Source organism: Falco cherrug, chromosome 8 (genome assembly GCF_023634085.1).
Source record: "Falco cherrug isolate bFalChe1 chromosome 8, bFalChe1.pri, whole genome shotgun sequence".
Classification (NCBI taxonomy): Eukaryota; Metazoa; Chordata; class Aves; order Falconiformes; family Falconidae; genus Falco; species Falco cherrug.
The window spans coordinates 65,063,045-65,086,653 of record NC_073704.1 but is presented as its reverse complement, the minus strand read 5'-3'; positions in this window follow the sequence as shown (position 1 = coordinate 65,086,653).

Here is a 23,609-nt window from a genome sequence, read left to right as displayed (position 1 = left end):
TTTTTTTCCATCTCTTTCTAGGCACAGATGCCTCTGTTTCTAGCTGCGAAGCTTGTCCTCGCCTGGTGGGGCCTGCCATCCTCTCTCCTGGGAAGGTCAACAGATAAATCCCTTTAGTTCTTCCTCCATCTTTCTTTAGGAAGCTCCTGGAGAAGGCCTGCAGGGTGGACATCTTCAACGGGGCCACCCTCACTGCCTGGTCTAGATTTAGGGCTTTATATCACAGTCACAGCACAGCTTGCTGAGAGCTCAGTTATAGGACATGAAAAGGTGGACCCTGATCTGGCAGAAGTCAGTGGTACAGATGGCTTTTCAGATTTCCTGCTGGGGGGTGGGGGGGTGGGGGTGGGGGGAGGGTAGGGGAGGGAAAGCTGGTTAAAATCTTAATATAGCAGTATTTATAATTTGTATTGCAATGTCTATATCAAAAGCATGTGAACAATAGCATATACAGGTAAAAGGCATCTAGTGTAGGCATCCCTTAAGCAACATAAAAGCAGAGAAGATTTTTTTCTTCAGTCATGACTGACTCACTAGTGTTTGCAGGTAAATCTCAGATCACAAAATGAAAGTGTGAGCTTTATTGTAAAACCTCTCTGTACATGGTAGTTATTATATTTCAGGCTTTCCATGTCTTCAGTGCTGAGGAGGACAAGAAATCTTGTTGCTGTTCTCTGAAAACCCAAAGTCCCAAAATTCATTATTGGAGTCAACAACTCTCCTTTGAGCACTGTGTGCCATCATTCATTTCTCCAGTCCCCACCTGGATTTAGTTAATGAAAATAAAACTTTTAGGAAATATCTTTTAAAATCAAAGGAACTCTTAAAGATGGTATTTAATTTTATTGCAAGAAGTTTCTTCTATTTTTTAAATGGAAAAGTATTTTCACCTGATACTTTGGAAAGGAAGTCACGACCTTTAATAACTCCATTTAGTCTAAATGAATAAATAGAGCTAGAAGTGAATTGAAAGTCTTTCCAAGTGCTAACCAGAGTATATCCTATATATCTCGCAGTCATTAATAGCTGATGAATTCAGCTAATAATGTCAGAGGACATTGTCAAGGTTGATGGACCCAAAACTTGTCCTTGTTTTGACAGTGCTTCCATAGAAGAGGGCTCTCTTAGGGAAAGCAATCACCCTAAAGGGTGAGATTGGTTAATAGTAGACCTCTTCAAGATGATTTGGATGGATGGGCAGCAGTAGGTGGATATAATAGGAATTCTTTTTTTCCTTTTCTTTTAAAAGCAGGAATTGTGATTCACCCCAATTTTCAGTTCTGGTTATTTGCCAGTATAATATGACAGCTGATATTAGCACAGGCTTTTATGAGTCCCCATAGTGTCATGAACAGCAGAGCAAACTCCTCCAAAATTTTGTCATGATTTGTTGTCTGGTCTTTGCTTTCTTAATTGTCTGCCTCGCCCAGGTCCTTTTTGACCCCTTTTGAAGAACTATGGACAAGTTCCCCTTGCCAGAAATACAATCCTAAATAAAAAGGAAGTTTAAAGAACAAAACATTGTGAGTCGATGGAGTGCCTTTCCCCTGGCAGCGGAGTACGATTTTGGTGGCATGTCTGGAAGATCTGGGGATCACTGGAAGATGTGCACTGGGGACAGCAAGGGCCATGCTGCGGTAGGTGCAGTCTCTTTTAAGAAGGAACACTGCACTTTTGTGTGAAAACAGACGCAGAAGAGAACAGGCCATGCCACAGAGAAAGCAGGAGAAAAGGAAGATTCAGCGAGAAACAAGCAAAAGCCTGGTGCGATGCTACAGGGTAAGTTACTACCACAGTGAGGAAATTTCTGCTCCAGCTGCAGGACGGCATCAGCTTCCACCAATACAGACAACATCGTTCATGCAGGTCAAATGGGAACCAATTGCACCATTTTGTTTGAGACGTTATTTTAGCTAAAGGGGTTTGGCACCCGGGTGGTGGCCACGGTGAGGAGCCCTCAGGCCGATGCCAGGCAAAGGGCTGCCTGGACACACACGTGTATGGAACATGGCAGAGCATGTGGAGACGGCCGAGGCATCTGCCTTCATCAGGCAGAGTGCCTTCAGCTTCCCTCAGCATTCATTACATTAATTATTGTCTGGAACTGACTCAGTATCTCCACAAGGATTAAAGCCTTATCCCTGCAATTGACTGCTGGCATGCGGATGCTGTAGGGCTGAAACTCACGATGACATTGCACAGCCTCGTTTTTCACATGTGGCAAACAACCCTTTCCCTCTGCTGAGTGTTTCAATGCATTGTCACTGGGGTTATTTTGAAAAGACTTAATACCATTTAAAAATAATAAATGCCTATGGAGAAAATCATCAAACAAGAGTAATAAAGACAAACTAACTACAAAGATTAAGGTAAAACAACAACTTTAAAAGGATGCACTGACAAGTGAGATAAGGTGAAGTGTGAAATTCCAACGTTAATAACATCAGCTCACCTGAGTATATTGCCAAGATAGTGTCTGCTAATCCACACCTCTCTATATTTAGCACAGTGACCCGACTCCAACCAAATATTCACATCCCATTAAACCCAACAGGATTTAAGCATGTTCCAAAGTGCTTCGCTGACTGAGGGCTGCTTGTTTGCATTTTTTTAATGTAACTGGATACCAATTGCATTGCTATATCAGGGTGTATTATTGGAATGCAGGCTTTAAAAATAATTTACATTAATCTAGAGAAACTTTAAATTTAAACAAAAATACCCATTGTTTTGCCAAATTTTTAGTCTAAAGCCACTTTTCTGGTCAGGGAAATAAGAATTGCAGTTATAAATCACTCAGCATTGGCACAGAGAAACAAAAAGGTATGGTAGAAGTTTGTGTTTTTCATATTATTATATGCCAGATAAGGTCTTACTTTATCTGAGGTAATCTCTACCTTGATCTTCCCGATAAAATAAAAAAGCTCGTTAAAGTCAGGAGGAAAAAACGTATTTGCAGGGTTACTGAAGAATACTAAAGATAGAAATAAAAAATGGAGCACAAAGAATACAGACAGCATGAAAACTGTTGATGCTTGTTGTCTTCTGATTCATAACAGAGTTCAGTGAAGAAACGTAGATACGAGAAGAATATTGAAGTACTTCAATTTCATTTCGGAGTTGCAAATATCTATTCTTTTGCAGTTATGTGGTCAGAGGAAATACATCTCTACGAAGGTATAATTCCCCTCCTTTTTCTTTTTTCCTTTCCTACTTGCAGGTGTAGAAATGAAGTATAACACCTGCAAGCCTGAAAATCCCGTAGGAGCGCTCATTAGGGCAGCACCAGTGCCCCCATGTCCCCGCAGTGCCACGGGGCAGTCGTGCACAAACACCTTCAAGCTGCCCTGCTGTTTCATCCCAGTGCTTGTGCACCATCTCCAAAAAAAATTGATTAGGTATGGAAATCAGCTTTCCTATTTCCTTATCAGAACAGACTTTTTCTTTTAAAACAACAATGAAATACACAAGCTGACAGCTCTCTGGGCTTTGCTTCTTTTGCAAGAAGCTACATTTTATGAGAGCATGTAGTGATAGGACAAGGGGGAATGGTTTAAAGCCGAAAGATTTAGATGTGGTATTAGGAGGAAATCCCTCCCCATGGGGGCGGCGAGGCGCTGGCACAGGCTGCCCAGAGCAGCTGTGGGTGCCCCATCCCTGGCAGTGCCCAAGGCCAGGCTGGATGGGGCTGGGGGCAACCTGGGCTGGTGGCTGGTGTCCCTGCCACTGAAATCTAGGTTGGTATCTGTATCCTAGCATCCACACTGGAATAAACAGGAATTTTGTCCCTTCAAAGGGGGAAGATTTTTCTCATGTTTTGCCTACAAAAGGGCGCTCTGTTTATGGAGATTCATATTGCGTAATTTTTTTATGTTTAATTTTTTAATGTTTAAAAAACACCTGCTAAACTGTAAATATGTTATAAAGCAAACTTTTCTAAATCAGTAACCATTAAATATAACACTTTAAACTGGCAACTGTGAAACATCGTTATACAATGTGCACTATAATCATTTAAATCACAGAGGCCAGATTCTCATCTCGATGCCAGTATCAACTCAAAGTAAATCCATTATTATAGTGGGGAATTATTTTAGACTTAGATAAGCACAGCTGAGATTAAAACCTGGCCCCTGGTTTTCAAGCTTTAATGAAGTTCAATTGTACAGAGTACTTGAAAGACTTTTTTTTAGTCTGTAGTGTGTACAATCAGGAACATTGGTCATTTAAAAGATAAAAAAGCTAAGCACAAAACCTGAACATATGTAGATGTTTAGGCCAACGGGAATAAAATTCTGCAATTAAAATACTAATAAATGCAGAATATCCCCTCCCTTAATTAATTGGTTAAATAAACAATGAGACTAGGTGAAATACTTCTATGATTATTTAACACAGAGAAAAATCAAGAAGGTTGACTGAATAACAATTCCTCAATTAACACACAATGAAGAACATTTGAGTTTTAATTAATCCTTATTGGCACTGCAGTAACTTCCACAGAGAATCGATTCCAACTCATTTCATAGGCAGGCATTTTAAGTTTAGGTAATCTTAACATTTGGTGTCCAATATAAATCTGCTTATTAAAACTGATAGAAATACATGGGATTAAAATCAGATACAAAGGGCAAGTACACTTTTGAAAGGTAATTTCTCTAGACAGTGTCACTGCTGTTGATGGAACATGGCACACTTCATCTCCTTGCCCTGCTGATGTAAAATAGTTTGAATTTCTATTATTATTTGGTGGGGTTGAATCCTTTCTTGTAAATGCTCAGGAATAGATACACTGAACTAGGCTGAGCTGGCAGGTTGGATTAATGGCATGGGCAGAGATCAGCGGTGAGGCTGGCCACCTGCGCTCTGCCCCAAGGGCCAAGGGTGAGCAGCAGAGCGCGCAGGACAGTGCATACACGCCTGAAATCTTGCTGTTTGCTGTAGATGTGCTGTACAGCCAGTGTAACGCTGACATCCTCTGCTCCTGCAAACAATACCACAGCTGCAGCAGCCTTCTCCTCCAGATGGCTGCCAGTTGGAGCAGCCCTTGCAAGAAAGTCTTATAAAATTTAATACACTTAACTAGTAGGCTCCCACAGAAGTTTATTTAAAAGTTATATAAATTTAATAAAGTTCACTATTTTATCAAAGGCATATAATTTTCTATTGCATTCTTTGGAATCACCCAGAACACCCACAGCTTTGTAGCTATCATCTGTGGACTTCTTTGACCTGGGAGCTACTCTGCAGGGGACCATGAAAGGTAAATAAAGGTCCTAAATTCAAAACAGAGGTCCACGCTCTCACTAAAAAAAACCCACCAAAACCACAAAAAACCTGATTTAAACCCAGGGTTTTGCACTGAGCTCTGCAAGACCCATTTCATTCCACTTGCTAGACATCCAAAATCTATCACACCTCATCATGAGGGAGCAAGACTGCTATCAAATAAGCAAGAAACGAACGCTTTATATTTCTGTCTTTTATTGACATGAACACAGGTAGTCTAATGGAACAAATATTTACACATGCTTAACAACAACATTCAGTTTTCCAGGTTGAACTAGATAACAAATATTTTAAAAGACCTTTCAAGTAAGATATAACAACTCAATAACTAAATGTTGCTTTTATGAAAAACACCTGCAGCAGTTCTGCTGTTGTGCTGCATTTCAATCCTCATACCAATTTCTGACCCATATGTTACGAAGCTAACAAAATAGTTTCTTGTCCTTCAGTGATACAGCAAACTTTTTGTATTTTAAAGTTCTGATCTTTCATAACCTTAATTTCTTTTTCTTGCACAACAGAAGTATTTATTGTTTGGATTTATAGCTCTCTCACAGAATTTCTTTTTTGTATTCTAGATTGGATAAACAAAGGAAAACTCACCAAAGTCTGTGATATATGTGACTGCTGATCCGACCTAGAGACAGGATCATGCTGATGCTGGACAGGGATAGGAAAGTCTGGAGACACTCACCTGGACAGCAAGGTGAGTGCTGTCTCCCTCTTGACACACAGAGAATTTTTGTGTTTTTCTTGGCTCTGATCTTATGTTATTACCACATGTTCACTTAGGGTTAAGACACACTCAAAGCAATTCATAACACATGAAAATCAGCAGCATACTAATTTCATAAAGAAAAGTAGGATGGTCAACAGAAGAGCAGAGAAAGTCTTCAGAAAAGCTGCAAAGAACAGATTTTCCCCAAATTAAAACATGCTTGGAAGACAGCCCATTTAGAAATCCAAATCTCTTGTTTATTTAGCTCTACCTACCCTATTTCAAACACTTTATGTAGAGAAGCTGTTGATTTTAGCCAGAGGTCTGGTTCCCTTTCAGCAAGCAGAAATATGCCCCTGAACTGGCTGCCAACCTGGGAGCACACGACAACTGTACACAGGGGAGTAGAGCCGCCTGTGCTGACGTGTGTGCATGCTTGCCATGTCGCTGGATGCTCTGTAAGGTGGGTCTTTCACAGAAGCTTGGCATGAGGTGGAAAGGAAGACTTAGCTTTCATGTCTGGTTTTTTTCTGGGACAGCGCAGAACCTCTAGGTTGCTTCAACCTGGCCTCTTGGTTCAATTCTACTTTAGATACATGAGAGCAAGGCAAGGGGAAATGCAGACATCCCACGGGAAGAGCCGTCTCCAATTTCCTGAGACTTCCCAAACAATTTTCAAGTGACCTTTTTTTTTATACCCTCTCTACATGCATGTGACACCATTGTTTGTAGCAAACACACAGTGATGTGGACACCTTTGCAGCTGCCTGGAAAGGTGCCCTGTCCCACGGCAAGAGGTGGGTGAGCAGAGCATAAGCACAGAGCAGATGTATGAACCAGCAGCAGACAACAAGGAGCCAGCGGTGAAGACCCATGGGCAAAACCCTGTCTGTTGACTCAGTACATCCCAATGGTGAGGAGAGAGGGCCCCACTGCAGTTACAAGGGAGTTAACGTATTTTCATGCCGGTCAGGGGAATTACCCACTGCAATAGTCCTTTCAGAGCCAGCCTGGTGTTCAGTCTTGCAAAAGCACCGGCAGCCATCACTTGTAATGGCGAGAGCCAGCCTTACTGTCACCACGTCAAGGGCCACGCCAGCTCCAATCCAGGTGTCGAGCCTCGCTCCTGTCTTTTAGGGGAGCCTGAGACTGTATGTATTAAGTGGTAGCGATCAGACCAGGTAGATTTCAGTTCACTTGTTCCATGCAACACCTCGTATTTGCACAGCTGTGGCTCTTTGCTAAACCTGAGTGCTTTCTGAGGGGCTCAGCATTTTCACCTCACCCTTTTTTTCAGGAAACCTAATGCCCAAATGGGAAAGCTGAAAATATATCCGTAGGGGGGAATGGAAATGTATGAATCTAATCACCCCTTAAAAAAAAAGGGACTTTTATATAAGAAATTCCATGGCAGATTTTTTTTCATGTTTACATTACAGATGAAAAAGTCTGTCTCATAATCAAATACGAACCAGAAGAACATGGCTTCCTAGAAGGCGTGCTTGTCTAGACAGCCCATCAGCAGCCTAACCACAGAACGGGCCCAATGGCAGCTGCAAAGCTGTCAAAACAGCTCCTTGTAGAGCCTGTCACTGAGCCATACCCAAAGCAAAGCCTCTGCTCTCGGTGGTTATTGTGCAAAGGTGGGGAATGGCAGCAATACAATGTATGAGGAAACTGCACTTTGCCACAGCCTGTTTGGACAGTTTCTTCAAAAATGTAAGCACAGCATTGACTAAGCTCAAACATTTCAAATGGCTGTCAATTATGGTTGGCAGGACCACAAAAGCCTTCCCAAAAAAGCTTAAACTTCATTATTATGTTTCATTAAGAGCCCTGCAATACTAAAGTGAGGGTTGTGGGAAAGCATTCGCAAGCAGCAGACCACTTGAAATCCATCCTTGTCACAGCACTCTCCAAACTAGCCACCTACAACAAGGTCTTTTACCATCTCATACCAACATACTCTTCATGCCAGTCCCTCTGCTGCCTTCTCCTATTCACTCCTCACCCCAGGCACACATTCTCTCTCTCTGCTTCTTCCTCGGCTGCTCTCTCTTCCTTGCCTGCCCAACCTCTTCACAGAACCAGCCACAGCTGCACCTTATCTACATCAGTCAGCCCGCTGCCCCTGAAGCCAACCCACAGCTGTATATTATCAATGTTAATTAACCCAGATTCATCCCTCTACAATTCCCTTTTTGTTTTTCTTACATCTCATACCTTATGTTTTTAACAATCATGACAACCTTTTTACAAATAAACTTTCCATACAGTCCTCTATAACTCCTCTACACATCCTTCACTGTAATTTGGTAAAGATCAAGCACAAGGTATTTATTGGCTTTTCTGGGAACATAAATGTTTTAGGAAGGAAGGCTTGGAAAATTGCAGCGTGCTAAAAGCATGCTGTGCCTCCACCACTGTGCAAACACAATTTTGGTCGCTCTAGTTTGCATACCCGCCTGCAACAGGGAATGCTGGAACTGCTCCCCAGCTTGTGTGCTGGCTAATGGCACAAGGAGGATTAGTTTTGTAAGCATATGCTACTTAACGGATTCTTTAAGAGCACTCTCACTTCCATGCTACTCTTCTATCAGGCTTGTTTTGCTTCTGCATATGCAAAAAATACAGAGTGATTTATTCCACACCCTTCCCTGCTTTTCATCTTACCAAGCTCTACGCAGGCATTTTAGCAAGTGATAGCAGCAGCCTATGTTGAATTACTGAGTCTGTAAGAGCCTACTGAGCTCAATTTTTTCAAATCAGTTTTAAAAAAAATGTACATGCTGTTGAAGTGGGAGCATTTGTTCACCACCCTCGTTGCCTTAATTCTGTTGGACGGCATCATTTCAGTCTGTTTTGCTTATCTTTAATTCCCAACTCCTATAGCAGGACATCCCATTCCTCATTCTTCATCCAAAGCACAACAATTTCGTCATTATTATTTTCTTTCAGTAATATAATTCTACAATGATTTCTTCATCATTATTTTCTTTCAGCAACATAACTCTCTGTAAGAGCTGAACCCATGCAGAGCTGCTTCAATAGTTTAACACACAACTTGGAGAACATTAAGTGACATATGGGTTACTATCTTGTCTAATCCAGTCTCTTGCAAAATGTCTTTGTGCATTCCCATAAATGTTCAATAATAGAAGTATGAGGTCGGGCACATACAGTTTAGGGGTCCTGAAAAGGGAAATATCATCAAAAAACTACCTCTAAAAAAAAAATTACTGCCTTAAACATTAGCAGGCAAGGTAGTTCTAAGCATATAAAGAGATCTCAGGGAATCTGTCTTATGTCCTGCACAGGGTTCACAGAACTGATTGCAGAGTAACTGACTGTTTCCTACAAGCACGATATTAAAGCCAACACTCTGGGACTGGAAAGCAACCTGCCAAAAACCTCCTCAGATGTTATTCTCAGTGCAGGCCTTCAGCATCCCCCTCCGGTCTGAAATGAGGTTTGGACTGATGGGTGATGGGCTGTTCTCAGGCCCATGGGCAACCAAGAGCTGCCTAATAATAGTGACTGGCTTGCAGCAGGCTTGGCACAAGTTTTGCACAGGTTGGTCCGCTGAGCCATTGAAAATACCATTCCCAGTTAACAGCACCTGGAAATTGGGAAGTTGCAACACAGAATAACCCCTTTCAACACCCACACCCCTCCCAAGGAGAAATAACTCTCCTGTGTTACAGCCAGGGATTTGTGTTGTGTTATGTCACAGCTACAATGATTTTCCAGACTTAATGAATCACTCAAACCTATCAGGTGAGTTTAGGAGCAGTTTCAGTGTGCAGAGAAGTCTCCCTTTTGCAGAGGCAGTCTATGTGGATTGAAGAGCTTAGAGAAATGGAGATTAAATTCCCTTTGTACTTAGTCATGGCCACGAGGAGGGAGGGATGCTCCAGAAGTTTCAGAAATATTTAAAGAACCTGGGTCCAGGCTTAGCAGGAACCTGTCATTGCTTGCCAACTGGGTCACGTAGGTTAGAAAGGATTTATCGCTTTCTATAAACCTTCATGATAACATGAAACAGCTTGTGAGGAGGATTCCTGTTTTATTTAAGTGTGTCCTCCAGCTGCTCCTTAGAAGCAGAGCTGCATTCCTGTGAATCCTGCCTGTAAATGATGCGGCTCTTTGCGTGACCAGAAATTGTAGAGGAATCCATCTAAGGGCAAACAGGCAGTATTGAATGCACAAAGTCAGCAACATATTTTATATACTCCCCCCGCTCAAGGCAGAAAAGGGCCTGTGTCTGGGAAAACTTTGTTCATTCATCCAAAATTCTGATTTCAGCAGAGAATGCAGCTCGGTCCCAGGCACAGCCTGGGCAGCCCTGCAGGGTACCTCCTCTTTGCAGAAGGGACTGCACTTTCCAATGCTGTTGTTTCAAGATGCAGTTCACATGCTGTTCCATTTTGTCTAAAAAGAGCCATTTCCACATTAACTCTATGAAACCTGTTGCTTAGGTGACCGGTCATCAGGCACAAATAGCACCGACCAAGAGCAGCACCCCGGTGCTCACCGCCCAGCACCCGCAGGTCAGCGTCAGAGGATCCACAGCGTGATATTCACAGCAAATAATCTGATCAGCTCTAACTAGGAGATGCACACAGATGTAAATATTACGGAGGTAGCTGTGGTGTGAGATGACAAAATATTTCCAGAAGTGTGTAACAGGAGCTGGTGTTCCATCAAAAAGCTCCAGCTTAAAGAAACATCTATGGCTTTACTCAGAGGTTTCTAAGTGCCTTAGTGTAACTTCTGTAGGTTTCCACGGACAGAAGTGTTTATAACAGATGCATAAATCATAGAAATAACTGAAGAAATTAGATGTTTGACCCAGGTTTGAATGCCAACCATCATATTTAATAACTACAGCAAGCCTATTTATTTCTTTGGCTTTCTCAGCATCTGTGACAGTGCTCTCTACTGTTTGTGTGCAGAAAAATGTTTTTGTACACTATATCAAGCTGTTACACAGCAGATTAAATTATTAACTTCTAGTTTTGGCAATATATCAGAAACGTGAATATTTGTTCCTTATCCTTTTTCTCCCTATGATTCACAATGCCGAGCTGGGGGCATGGCACACACACAGCTGTCTAAGTCTGTATAGACGTAAGCCCTCCCTGGTGAAGCACGAAGACAAGACATTTAGAACAGGAAGATAAGAGGGGTTGCCACATCCTTTAGTTATGTTTAATATTTCTGTACAGTCAAGAAACGATGAGGAAAGAAATTGCAACTAAGTTCTGGCAACCATCACTACTGCTGCACCCATTTACAACATATCATTCGATCTCAGACCTTATCTTCTTAAACCTCTTGCTCTCATCCTGCTGGTACATATGCTATCATTCTCATCGATGTGTGGGACCTCTTTCTGTGGTTTACAAACCCAAAATTAATCAGTTTTCTCAGCTTCCCTTACCAGCATCTCACCCCTTAACAAAGCAGTAACAGCATCCCACTCACTGTAGGTAACTGCTGCAAATATCCACAGAAACAAAACCCAGGAGCAAAGCCTGTTTTTTGGTAAATGGAACTGAATGATTCATGCCTCTTAAAGCTAAAAAATTTAAGAGGAAAATAAATTAAACACCTACTCAGAAATTAGAAGGTTTTAAGCCCTAGCAACAACAAAACGTGCAACACATGTTTTGATTTTAAAACCACATTGGGCTCTATTGCCCATCAGCAGCGCTGGCAGGGTGGACCCGAGCCTGCTGCCAGCCCCAGAGCAGGGGCAGGGGCCACCAGCGCCTGTGACTCACGGGGATGCAATCCCATCTGCTCTCCTCCAGGCAGTTTGCAGCACTTGCCTTAAATCCCATTCCTCCCCCAAGTTGAGTTAAAAGGAGGCCCAAATTTTATAGCCAGAAGAGGCCTCAGCATTTTATGAAATACCAAGGAACATCAGTGAAATTCCTGGCTGTGCCGCAGCATCACATTCCTCTTCACCTGGGACACCTGGTGCACCTTCAGGCTGAATGCTGGGCAGAGGAGGCGGTGTGAAGAAGGGCCTGAGAAGACTCACCTGCTGCTCTAAACCCCGCCAACCACCATTCATCTGAAACATTTGCATCGATACTTCCTACAGCATGAGCGTAAGGAGAGCTATATTGCAGGTCATGCCAGCTCTCTTTGCTATCCCTGCAGCACCCAGGGCCTTTCCCAGAGACCCAGGGAAGGGTGGCAGGACTGAGCGAAGCTGTCCCCAGGTCAACTGGATGGACACAGGGGCTAGGAGCCAGAGCGAAGGCCTGTACCCACAGCCCTTGGGTTTTCCTTCCACCAGGTTATCCAGATCTCTCTTGAATCCATGTCAGCCTTCAAGCCTCTGTGATGAGGCCCTACAGCTGTAGCACATGCTCTGAAAACACTCTGGCTTACCCAAGTACAACTTAGCAGTTCGGGGCAACTTTTAGTTCTACAGCAAACACGTTTCCTATCAATCATCTCTGTGAGACTGACAATTTTGTAGACCACTTATCCCTCACCAGCCATCACTCTTCAAGGCTAAAAAGCCTTGACCTATTCAGATGTTCCTTAAAATAAATAAATAATTAAAAGCTACATAACCATTGCCCTCAATAAATTTCTCCATACCTTTTTTTCATTTCCAGAATCTTTTATTTAATATAGGAATACCCAAGATGCATCAATGGCATAACCATGTTTTGTATGTTCTTTTCCTAATTTTCCCGCTCCTAATCCTCTGCATGTTTTGTGAGCACCTCTGAGCACTGAGTTGACATTTTTGTGAAACCATCTACTGTAGCCCTGAGATCTGGTCCTTCAGTGGAAGTCAGCCTAAATCCCATCAACGTATTTCTACAAGTCAGACTGCATTTCTTTCCCCTTTTACATTGACTTTACATTTATTTACACTGAATTTCATCTGCCCTTTCAGCACCTCATCATTTGACATTAGGAGGACCTTCTGCACTTACGTGCAGTCAGCTTTTATCCTCACTGACCTGCTTAACTCAGTAACGTCAACAAACTTTGTCATCATTTCCACATCAGGCATGTCTTGTGCTGTGTGTTCCCTCACCTTGGTGTTTAGAAAACAGCAGCATTGTCAGGGTTAAAGTATATTGCTCCATTGCTGCAGCATAATTACATCAGCAGCAGTAAAATGCATACTCTGCAGATTTGTACCTCTTCTCCCAATGTCATTTCATTAATTAGACCTTACGTCACCACAGTTAAAATAGTTTTGTGACCGGGCAAACACATTGCTTTAAAAATAATAATTTAAATTATATAAATTTTATCCCATATTACATTTCTTACACCCACAGTGATTTTAACTTCACAGGCATACCTCCTAAACTTTACTGCACCATTTTGGCAATACTTGAAATCAAATATTGATCTCTTCCCTCATCTATATCTTTTTTATTGTACACTTTAAGCATAGTATCACCTCTGCTCTGCCATCCATTGCCACAGAGAAGCTCTCAGCAAGGTCTCATGTTCTGGCTCATCGCACAACAGCAGCACATTTCTTTTCCTTTACCCCTACAAACAAAATACTATCAGTGGCAGCGAGGTTCTTATTCTTTTTTCTCTGCTTGGATTATACAACCAAAGATGAATTTGCATATATTATACTAAGCCAAAAAGGAAAAATTACAAGCAGACCTTGAATGAAACAGGATGTCTCCTAGTAGGTTAACAAAGATGATTCATTAAAGAGTAATTGAAGAGTATGGAAACATCTTTTTTGCTAAATATTTTATTCAAGCTGAGATTCATTCAAGCTTCTAAAGAACACCTCCCAGGGCTTCACAAGTTGCTAAAGATTTGCATAGGTAAAAACCACTGCACTGAAAATAATTGTTTTTTTAAATGTCAATGTAAATATTTTCATTCTTAGCTTTTTCCTTTTTGTAAAGGTAAGTTTATGATGTTTGCAAGACTACTGTACTTTGATTAGGAAAATCGAAGAGGTGAGTAATGAAAAGACAGCAATCTGAGCATGTAACAAAAGTAAAAAGCAGACTAATGATGTCATTATCAACCTCATATCAACTCTTATAACCCAGCAAAATTCCAATTTCTGCCATTCTGCATAAATCCTAATTATTCTGGATGAACAGAACATGTCTTTACATTAGGACCGGATGAATTTTTACTGGTAGGTGAACCGATTCCCATGAATAGCAGGGCTTCAGTTTTAAACCCTACAAGGAATTTAGTACATGCCACAAAAATGCTGTATAAATTAAATCAATGAATAACAATAGCAGTATTTACCATTTACCTAGTTCTTTACAAAAGCACACAGCCTGACTCACAGTTACACTGTCCTGTTTTACTCCCCTCTCCAAAAGGCTTTTAACTACTTCAAGATTCCATAAGAATGTTAAGTCTTAAATGAATACAAGTTCCTAATCTTTAAAGCAATTTTCAAAGTTTAATATTTCATTATAAATACTGAGTAATCTCACAAATCCACAAGAAGAGCTAGGGTGCACAAAATCCAGTGTCAGCCAGGCTTTGGGCAAGTGAGGGCTGTGTCACAAGTGGGCAGGGCTAACCGGGCATCAGGAGCTCAACTATTACTTGGATCAATTCTTGGAAGAGGTTTTTGAACCACTGCGGAGAGAGAAAAGTAGAAGCTATTCAGCTGGTTGCAGCACAGCAGGAGGCTAGGGCAGAGTCATAGAGTCATGGGGATGTCTGTGGGCACTGGCCATCACTTTCTCAAGCTTGAGACATCCTTTATGGGATCTGCATTTTTAGCATACTTCTCATTGTGTGATAAACCTAATCACCTACTTTCCATGAGGTGACACCATCTTTTAACCTGACAAGTCAGTGCTGGCCAGCCAGCTGCCCTTTCTCCAAAACCCAGGAACAGATCTGGAAAGACAACACATCTCTGGCATCTCCCTTATCCCCTTCAGGTAACTACTTCTGAGGACTTTGACGAGTTGTCTGGAAGATGTAATCTTTTTCACCGTTTCTTGTTTTGTATGTGAGGTTATTTCATAGTGCATTGCTCTACTCAAATGATAGCCTTCATGATTCAGATTCCTAGGGTTTTTTTACAACCATGTTACTTTTCTTCTCTTAGAGGTAGGACCCTGCTTCCACCCTTTGGCCATGCCCAACAGTCTCACAATGAATGGGATGGTTTTGCTCCCCACTGCAGCAGAATAGTTCATGATCATGCTGCCTGCAGCACATCTCACACCCGTGATCTCCAAGAGTGCAATTAAACTGTAACCATGCATATGACAAGAAATAGAAGGGAAGCACTTAGGCAGTAGAAGAGTAGTCAAAAAGTACTTGGAACTAATTACTTAAAATTACTAGAAAATCTGATGCAGTACACAGCTACAGAGACTCTTCCCAACCCCAGCACGTTCCTCAGCAGAGGCTGCATTGACTGGATCTACTCAAGCTGAGTGATGCTACGCTAAAACCAGCCAAAATTACTTCTGGCACCCCAGCCGTGCACCACATGGATGGACAGTGTGAGAGGCACATGACCTGAGCTTGGCTGCAAGCAGGAGGAGCACTCAAGAACTGTACGGTGTGGTGTGTCTGCATTGCTGATACATACACTCTGCTTGAATGAAAAAGCTTTCACTCTGGCCCTTTTCACTTTTAAATTGTTTATACAAAACTATCACAAATAATACAATGCACAGGATTAGGATGTATGAATCTGAAAAGTCACCTAGTTGTGAATTCACAGAAGCCCAAATCCTCCTTTAAAAAGAGCAGAAAAAAATGAAATAAATAAATAAATAAATAATCTGGCCTGATGAAAACCTAAACACAAATCAGCACAAACAATTCTGAAATCATCATCAAGCACAAAGTAATTCCCTGGTCAGAAAGCTTCTCATCCCACCCTTCAGCCATAGGACAAGCAGACCTTCCTGAAGCCAGGGCATGTTCTGTTTGTCAGAGAACACACTCATCTTTTCATGTTATTTTCATGGCTATTTTTTGTAGAAAATTTTAAATTCTCACCAGGTTTTAGATACGAACATGCAGAATTACCTCCCCAGAATTGAATCATTAGCTTTTATAGATCCGGTGGCAACACATTAAAATAATGACCAAGCCATTATTCATTCCCATGACATTTATTTTAACAACATTAATCATAATGAACCTATTTGGACTAATGTACATGTCATAAGGCCTTCTATAGAATTCCTAGGGCATTAATTAGCTGGGCCATTATTTTTATTATTTTCCTAAAAAGTTTAGATTAACTTACAGTGCCTGTAAGGTGCTGGACTGGAAGAACCTGGTAAAAAGTTCTCTGTTTACCCAGGCAACAAATGAAAATCACTTCCTAAAGCATAGATGCTTTGTGGCTGACTTTTGATGCTCCATGAGGGCAAGAATAGTTTCCCTTCCCAGTACCCAGCTGAGCAGCGGGACCCCAGGCACCTTGCTCCATCCCCACACCACTGCTCTCCACAACGGAGCACGTCGTCCTGCACCCAGGTCTGCTACAGCCGACGGCTTGCCTCAGCACAGCTCATGGCTTTCAGATGCTACTGTAATCATAACAGCTATTTTAGAAATACATATATTCATAACCTTTTTCCCAGGCATGGACACGTTGCCAAGGAACAGGGAAACTATGCCAAACCCTGTATCTTTGCAGGAAGCTGTGAAACGAACCTCTTCTTTCTTGGGGCTACTTTTTAATCAAGCATGTTCTATGGGATCAAAGCTGTAAGATGTTATCTAAAGAGTATACCCATGCTTGTAATAGTCATTCTCTTAAAAAGATAAGCAATGCAGCTGATCCAGACTCTCTGTTCCCTAATCCAAACACTGCCTTCATAAATATTTGTGTTTTAAAGCTCCTTACATTGCCAGGAGCTAGCAGAGGGAAAAAAAACACATACTAGATTGTTAAATGGAAGACTAGAAAAAGAGAAGGTTTTTCTCTCAGAATAAGTAAAACATTTGTGCTCTTAAAGGAAAAGCAATCAGTCTGACCTGGTTTTTCTATAAGAGAAGGGTGTAGCCATCTAATGATGGAAAGCTCAGTCGGCATTCACATCTCAGAAACCCAACACAGGGACCAGAGTAGAAGAGATAAATTGGGGTAAAAACCACAACTACACACCCCCCCTCCACTGCTTAAGTCTCTTCACCTTAATTTTAATTCAACAGCCACGTGTGCCTCAGACAACAGCTCCTTTGAGGTGTAGCAGAGCAATGAAATAATAGGAGTTCTGGCTCCTTTTTCTGCTTTCTGGCACATGTCAAGAGAGAACTTATAACCACCCACATCTTTGAAGTTCTTGGATTGTCACGATCTTGGAGAAAATACCTGTAACACCCAGAAGTAACACATTAAAATACTGGTTTTCAACTAGAAAAAATTAAATCAAGGCAGACTACAGATTTTTCTGTGATGAGAATCTTAATTTTGGCAGTTACAAAGAGCGCTTACATGGTAGCAGGAACAAGCACAATGCTTACTACGGCTTTTGCAGTTGTGGAATTAGTGTTGCACAGACAGGACCTGCTTTTACAACACACTGTGTATTATCTTAGACAGTTTACAATCAGAATATTCTCAGTTTTATATTCCAAACCTCTGCAGAAAGAAACTTCCAGTAATAACACAGTGAATAGAATGCCTACATAATCCTGGAATGAGTCAACCTGAATGCAGCAGACAATAATACAGGAACCCAAACTGTTCAGTAGTTAGACCGCAATCCGCTTTCCACCTGTCTCTTAATAGGCATGAGAAGAGAAATATGCTCAACAGTTAGACATCTCTGATATCTATCAAAAAAGCGGGGATGGCTCTGTACCCAAATACCTGTGTGAGCTATGGTTCAGTGATTTTCCTACCAGATGAGATCAGTCCCAGTCCTTGTGAACAAGTGGAAAGACTATGAGCAGTCGGGTAGAGCTTTAATTTGTTCTCCAGCAGAACCTGCTTTCAAGGAACAAACGCCCCGAGCAACGGGGCCAGTGGAGTCCTGCACTGGGGCAGGACTCAACAACAATCTCTATTTCTGGAAATGGTATAGGCAAGAAAAAAAGAAAGAGAAGAAGAAAAGAAAGAGAGAGTACATCTTCCCCCCCACCCCCATCTGTAGCTTGCTAGTGATCTGAAGCATCCTTTCAGCTGGGACTATGACACAGAGTGTGGCAAATTTACACTTGCTTTTTCATGCCAGTCTACTTAGTGCCTGAGGAGGAGTCAATTTAGCAAAATTCACCAGGCAGAAGATAAAACTGGGTCTGCAGAAAGAACAGCTATTCTCTTTTCACATTGCAGCCCTAATAATCTCTTTGCAGTTAGGTGTGAGCTTTGCTTGGAGTGACAGTCTCACAGAGACATCAGTTCAGCACCAAAATTATCAGTGTTGTGGTATACCTCCCCTTAAGCATGCACAGCCACCCTGCCCCCGCGTGTGGAGCCCATAAGGCCTGTACCCCTATACAAGGGCAGGCCCTTTGCTTGGTACCCCTGATCCAAGTTATCAGAGCAGAGGCAAGACAATAAAGTGTGTCAGAGCAACATTCAAGGGAAGGGGGGCATCAGGAGCAGCTGGTCAAGGGGTGCTAATGGGCATATTTATGTGTGCAATGCCAGAATAACTCCAGTCATGCATTTATGAGCTTTTCTCCAACTAGACTGAGAAAATTTTCTCACCAAGCACTCCTTCTTTCAGACCTACAGCTTTTTCTCCCACATATGGGATACTTCATCATAAATACATTCATTAAACTGCTCTAAGCCTCAGCACCAGAGTTACTGTAATTGCTACAGGCTAATATTGCTATGAGGCTAATAATTCTCTCCTATGGACTTTCTATTAAACTATGACTGTTAACTGTTACCACAAATTTATTAGCAGACATTGTATATACAATCTCATGTCTCAGGGGTTTCAGCTTACATCAGCACTACTTTATGCTTACCACAGTATATTTTATTTAACAGTGATAACGTTTGCCCAGACAAAGAGGACACTTGCATTTGTACTATGATGTACATTTAAATTCTGTAAAAACAAGCCCATTTGATGTATTCCTGCAAAGGGAATTGTTAACTTCTGATTAAACTGAAGCCACAGCGGCATATCTCCTGCTTACGCTTCCAGCCCACAGAGGTTCTCTGTGGGAGCACCCTGGCTGCACCTCCTGGCAGACTTTGGAAAAAAGCACCTCAACACATGGAAGGTGGCTCTTGGTCTGTGCCACCTCCACTCCCTGTGCCTGGAGAGGGGACGGGAAGCCACTTGTACCGTTCAAGAAGTATTTCTTTGTCTTGCTCAAGTACCCAATCTTTAATCTAGGCTGTAATAGAAAGACAAAGGAATGAAGAAAACCTGCAGCTTTCTGGGGAAAAGAAAGAATCCAATATTTATTTATTTATATACGTGTGTGTGTGTGTGTGTAAGATTTAGGTTAATTTTGAGGTATTTCATTATTTCACATAAGGTTTGTTGTTCATTCAGTAGTACAGTTAACAGAGAAAAGAAATATAGCTTCACTGGCAGTGCCAGGCAGGGTTCCTTTTCCACTTTGGTTCACAAGTGACCAAGAAATAACAAGAACTTAAGCACTAGAGTCTCAAAACTGAATATTTTCTCAAGGTATGAGAGGTGTATTTTACAGATGCACAGGCTAAACTTTACAATACTGGACTCTGACATATTCTGCCACTTGCTTATGAAAAAAAGATAATTGAGCCTTTAAAAAGTCTTTTAAAAAATGGAAAAACACTATGAAAGGAAGTACTAAAACATTTCATTCAAAAAAATGTCAGAACAGGATGTTTGACATTACCTGAATTTATCATCCCCTTAGTGCCTTCACCCTCTCAGAAATTAAGTTCCCAGCAACGATTCATGATTTCATGATTACATGAAATATTTTAATTTTGACTGATCTGCATTTTGACAGAGCTGTTCATCAGTTTTTCCAGCTAGCTCTACACATAGCAGAAAGGTAGTTTTAAAAACTTTTTTATATGTAGTATGTAGAACAATTGCTACTAAGTATATTACAACTTCCATTTCTAGCTTTCAGGGAAGGGTTCTGGACACCTGTGAAGTCCTTGAGTATATGTTTCCATGTGCACGATGACAAAAGAAGCACCATAAACATGTCCACATCATAAAAACAATAATTTATAGTTATCCTATTTCCTAGGATAAAACATATGAGAATATTTTATCAGAGAAGCTTCAAAAACAAAACCACCATTAAACAAATGGTATGCTGAGGAACTGATGTAAAACTAAAGAAGTTTCATCAGTGTATCCTAAGCAATGAAAGTTTCTGATTTACATCAGTTTCTTAGCTTCAGTTACTTTTCATCAGCACCTGCCATTCCAGCCACACTACCTATTTCTCTATCACAGCCAGCCAGAAAAATCTTTATATGTTTTTTTGGACATTTCTTCATTAACCAGGCTTAGAAGAGAAAATGTTTATGTTGGAGTAGTTATTCAAGCATCCTCAAAAACTTTGATAGGCGAGATGAAATTCTCCAAGAGCAAGCAATTTTTAAAATATGCTCATATTTTTGCAATTGCATTTGAAATCAATATTTTCCATTACCTTTATAAATGGTGATGGAATGTAAGGTAATGTTTCAGCTGCTAATATCTTACGGTCTGATCTATACAGAATATCTACTTTTTGTGGTCTGATTGCATTGATTCCTCATTCAACATACAAATAAAGATGTGAGTTCATTTAAAAAGGAAAAAACAATTGCACGGTAGTTTATACTTTTCACTCAGGAGACCGAGTTAGATTTCAGCAAACTTATGGGGGAACAGTAATTATGAGCATGTGCACGCTTGTCTTCAGAAGCTGCATAAATCTTTCTATAAAACCTGTTCCAGGTTTTCTCTAACCTTCATTCCTGAAACACTGAAAGAGCTTTGGTTGGCTGCAGTAAAAAACAAGTGACACCCCTGCCAAACCCAACACACCTAGCAATGCTCCAAAACAAGTTTTCCTGACTTTCTCTCATCAGCCATTTGATAAAAACACAGCAATGCAGTACTGCCTGCAATGCTCCTCTGAGTGATTTGCAGAGACAGAGGATGGAAGAGTATTTTCAACCGAAGCATAAAGCACAGAGAAGCATGTCACTCCTCTGCCTGTTCTAGAAATGTTTTTCTTCTGCAGCTGAAACTGAGACTGAAATGTTACGCGTTGGGAACCTGGAATTATTTTTTCTGTTTTAGTGCCATCCACAGCATCACTCTGGTATTATACGAACAGCCAGAGCATAGGGAAGAACAACCAATTCATAGTACAACTGTTACCTCACACAGATCCAAAGGAACAAAAACCCTCCTACTGCCAGAGACGAGCTGGAGAGCTCGCACTTGTGGTTTGGGATTCAGTCATTAAGATTCCTGTTCCTGTACCCAGTAAGAGAGGTGTGTGGCTCACACAGCCTCTGCCAGACCATTTATGAACAGCTCTTACAACCTGTGAGGCTCAGAGAACGTCACTATCAAATATGGATTTGTCTCTTGGGCAGTGCAGGGCAGGAATCTGGTGGCATTCTCATCACTGCTGCTTGGCACAACCAAAGGAAAGTAAATCTTGTGACTTTAAGGTACACAGGCTTTGAGCATCATAAGAGGAAGCTGTTAAACCATCACCTTCAGATGACAAAAAGCCCATTTTTCACCCTTGGAATGAAGAGATGAAATCCCAGCAGGATGGACAGATGTCTAAACTAAGATTTCAGGAAAGGTGATTTAGATTCCAGAGCCCAAGCTCTGACCTCCAATTCGGAGCTGACATCTATCAGTCCTGATAGAGGCTTAGACTGGTCTTATATTTAATGGGACCTTGAAAATTCCAATGCCAATATGCTCACACAGAACCCTCAAAAAGTATCAGTTGGGAACAATCTCTGTCATTATGGAACTGTGTTCATTTGGGTTAATAAATCAGAGGGGAACACCCATAAATCATTACCGATGTTGCACCCCTCTTTGCTGTAGGAATAAGGATACCAATTTTTATAATTATAGCAACCCAGAAGAACTTGAGACAAACCATCTGTACATGACAAACACAGTCATGTCATTTCCAAGGCTCAGCATGAAAGAGAGATGCATTAGGTACATTTAAGTCTTACATTACAGGAGTTTCAGTATACTCTGGATAGAAGACTACCAATAATTTTAAAAACTATGTCCTTGAACATATGACTATGTCAGGCAATGAAGTTAAAATAAGAAATGTGAAAGTAATAAAACACTATGCATAAGTTGCAGCAGGTGTCCAACCTTTTCACCTGCTGACATGCCAAAATGTCTTTTTTTCCAGAAGATAAGCTGTGAGAGATTACTATTCTGGAAATTACATTTTAGCTCCAATGAATCACATTTTCCAGCTTGAAGCTGCTCACAGTGAAAGTACTACGTGCCCGAGAACTCTTGATTTCCAGAAATAATGCTTGGAGTGGCTGGGATAAGGAGAGAGAGAGAGAGAGGAGAAAAAAAAAAAAAAAAAAAGAAAAAAGAAAAAAAAAAAAGTGTTCCAGTGCCTCTGGGGATGCATGGATGCTACTTAGATGTACCTCAAAACTTCTGCAGAAGACCACCATCTTCCTTCTGCTTTTAATCTTCTAGAGACTTAGCAAAGGGAATTTGAGCTCCCTTTTAAATGTTACCCTGCAGACTGTTACAGACATCTCCTCCCAGCCATGAACTGTCCAAAATCATAGAAGAATTAATACTATACATCTGTCCTATCTTACTAGTCACCTTTTGTTCAAAAATAACTCAATCTATTTTATTCTTCCCACCCACATAGTAATCACCTGAGGCATCCTCAGCTCCTTCCACAGCCTCCCCACCTGTGCTGGTTTGGGTCCCACAGTCTGTCCCACCGTGCGTGGTGGCGTCCCCAGCCACATTCCCACCAGCTCACACCCAGCTCCCACGCCTTGCTCACCGTTACCTGCACACTAGCTCAGCTGCTGCCTCCCTTCACACCCCAAAACATCTCATCCTCCTTGTAATGCTATGCCCAGCACTGGCTTACACATACATGGATGGAATGCCAATGCTGCTGTCTCTCAGGGGAGGTAACTATAGAAAACAGGAGAGAGTAACACAGACAAATTGTCCTGTCTTGATGTTTTTGCATGATTTACCTTAACACTTCCTTTCTATATATTGTTTTCTCTTTCTGTTGTCTTCTACATGTTCTATTGGTGGCAGCAATTATGGTTTTAAATGCCAGATGAAAGGGCCTTAGCTAGCTGCAGAAAATTATAGTGCTTTATGCATTTATTTAATTGAATGTTTTCCTTTTCTTGGATATTTACATGATCTATTAATTTTATTTTCTTTTAGGTATGGAAGCTGGAGTTTCAAAATAATCATTTGGCTTGTTTATTTGCAAAAGATCCTCTGATTTAATTATTTATAAGAATTATGAATTGAGAATGACAAATAAACATGCGTGACAATTAATAAATTCTTTGTTGAATTCTCATATGGAACCAGATGGTCTACTGATGCATGTAAATAGATCATTTATTTCATTTGGAAATCTGAATATTGAATAAGAAATTAGACATTTGCAG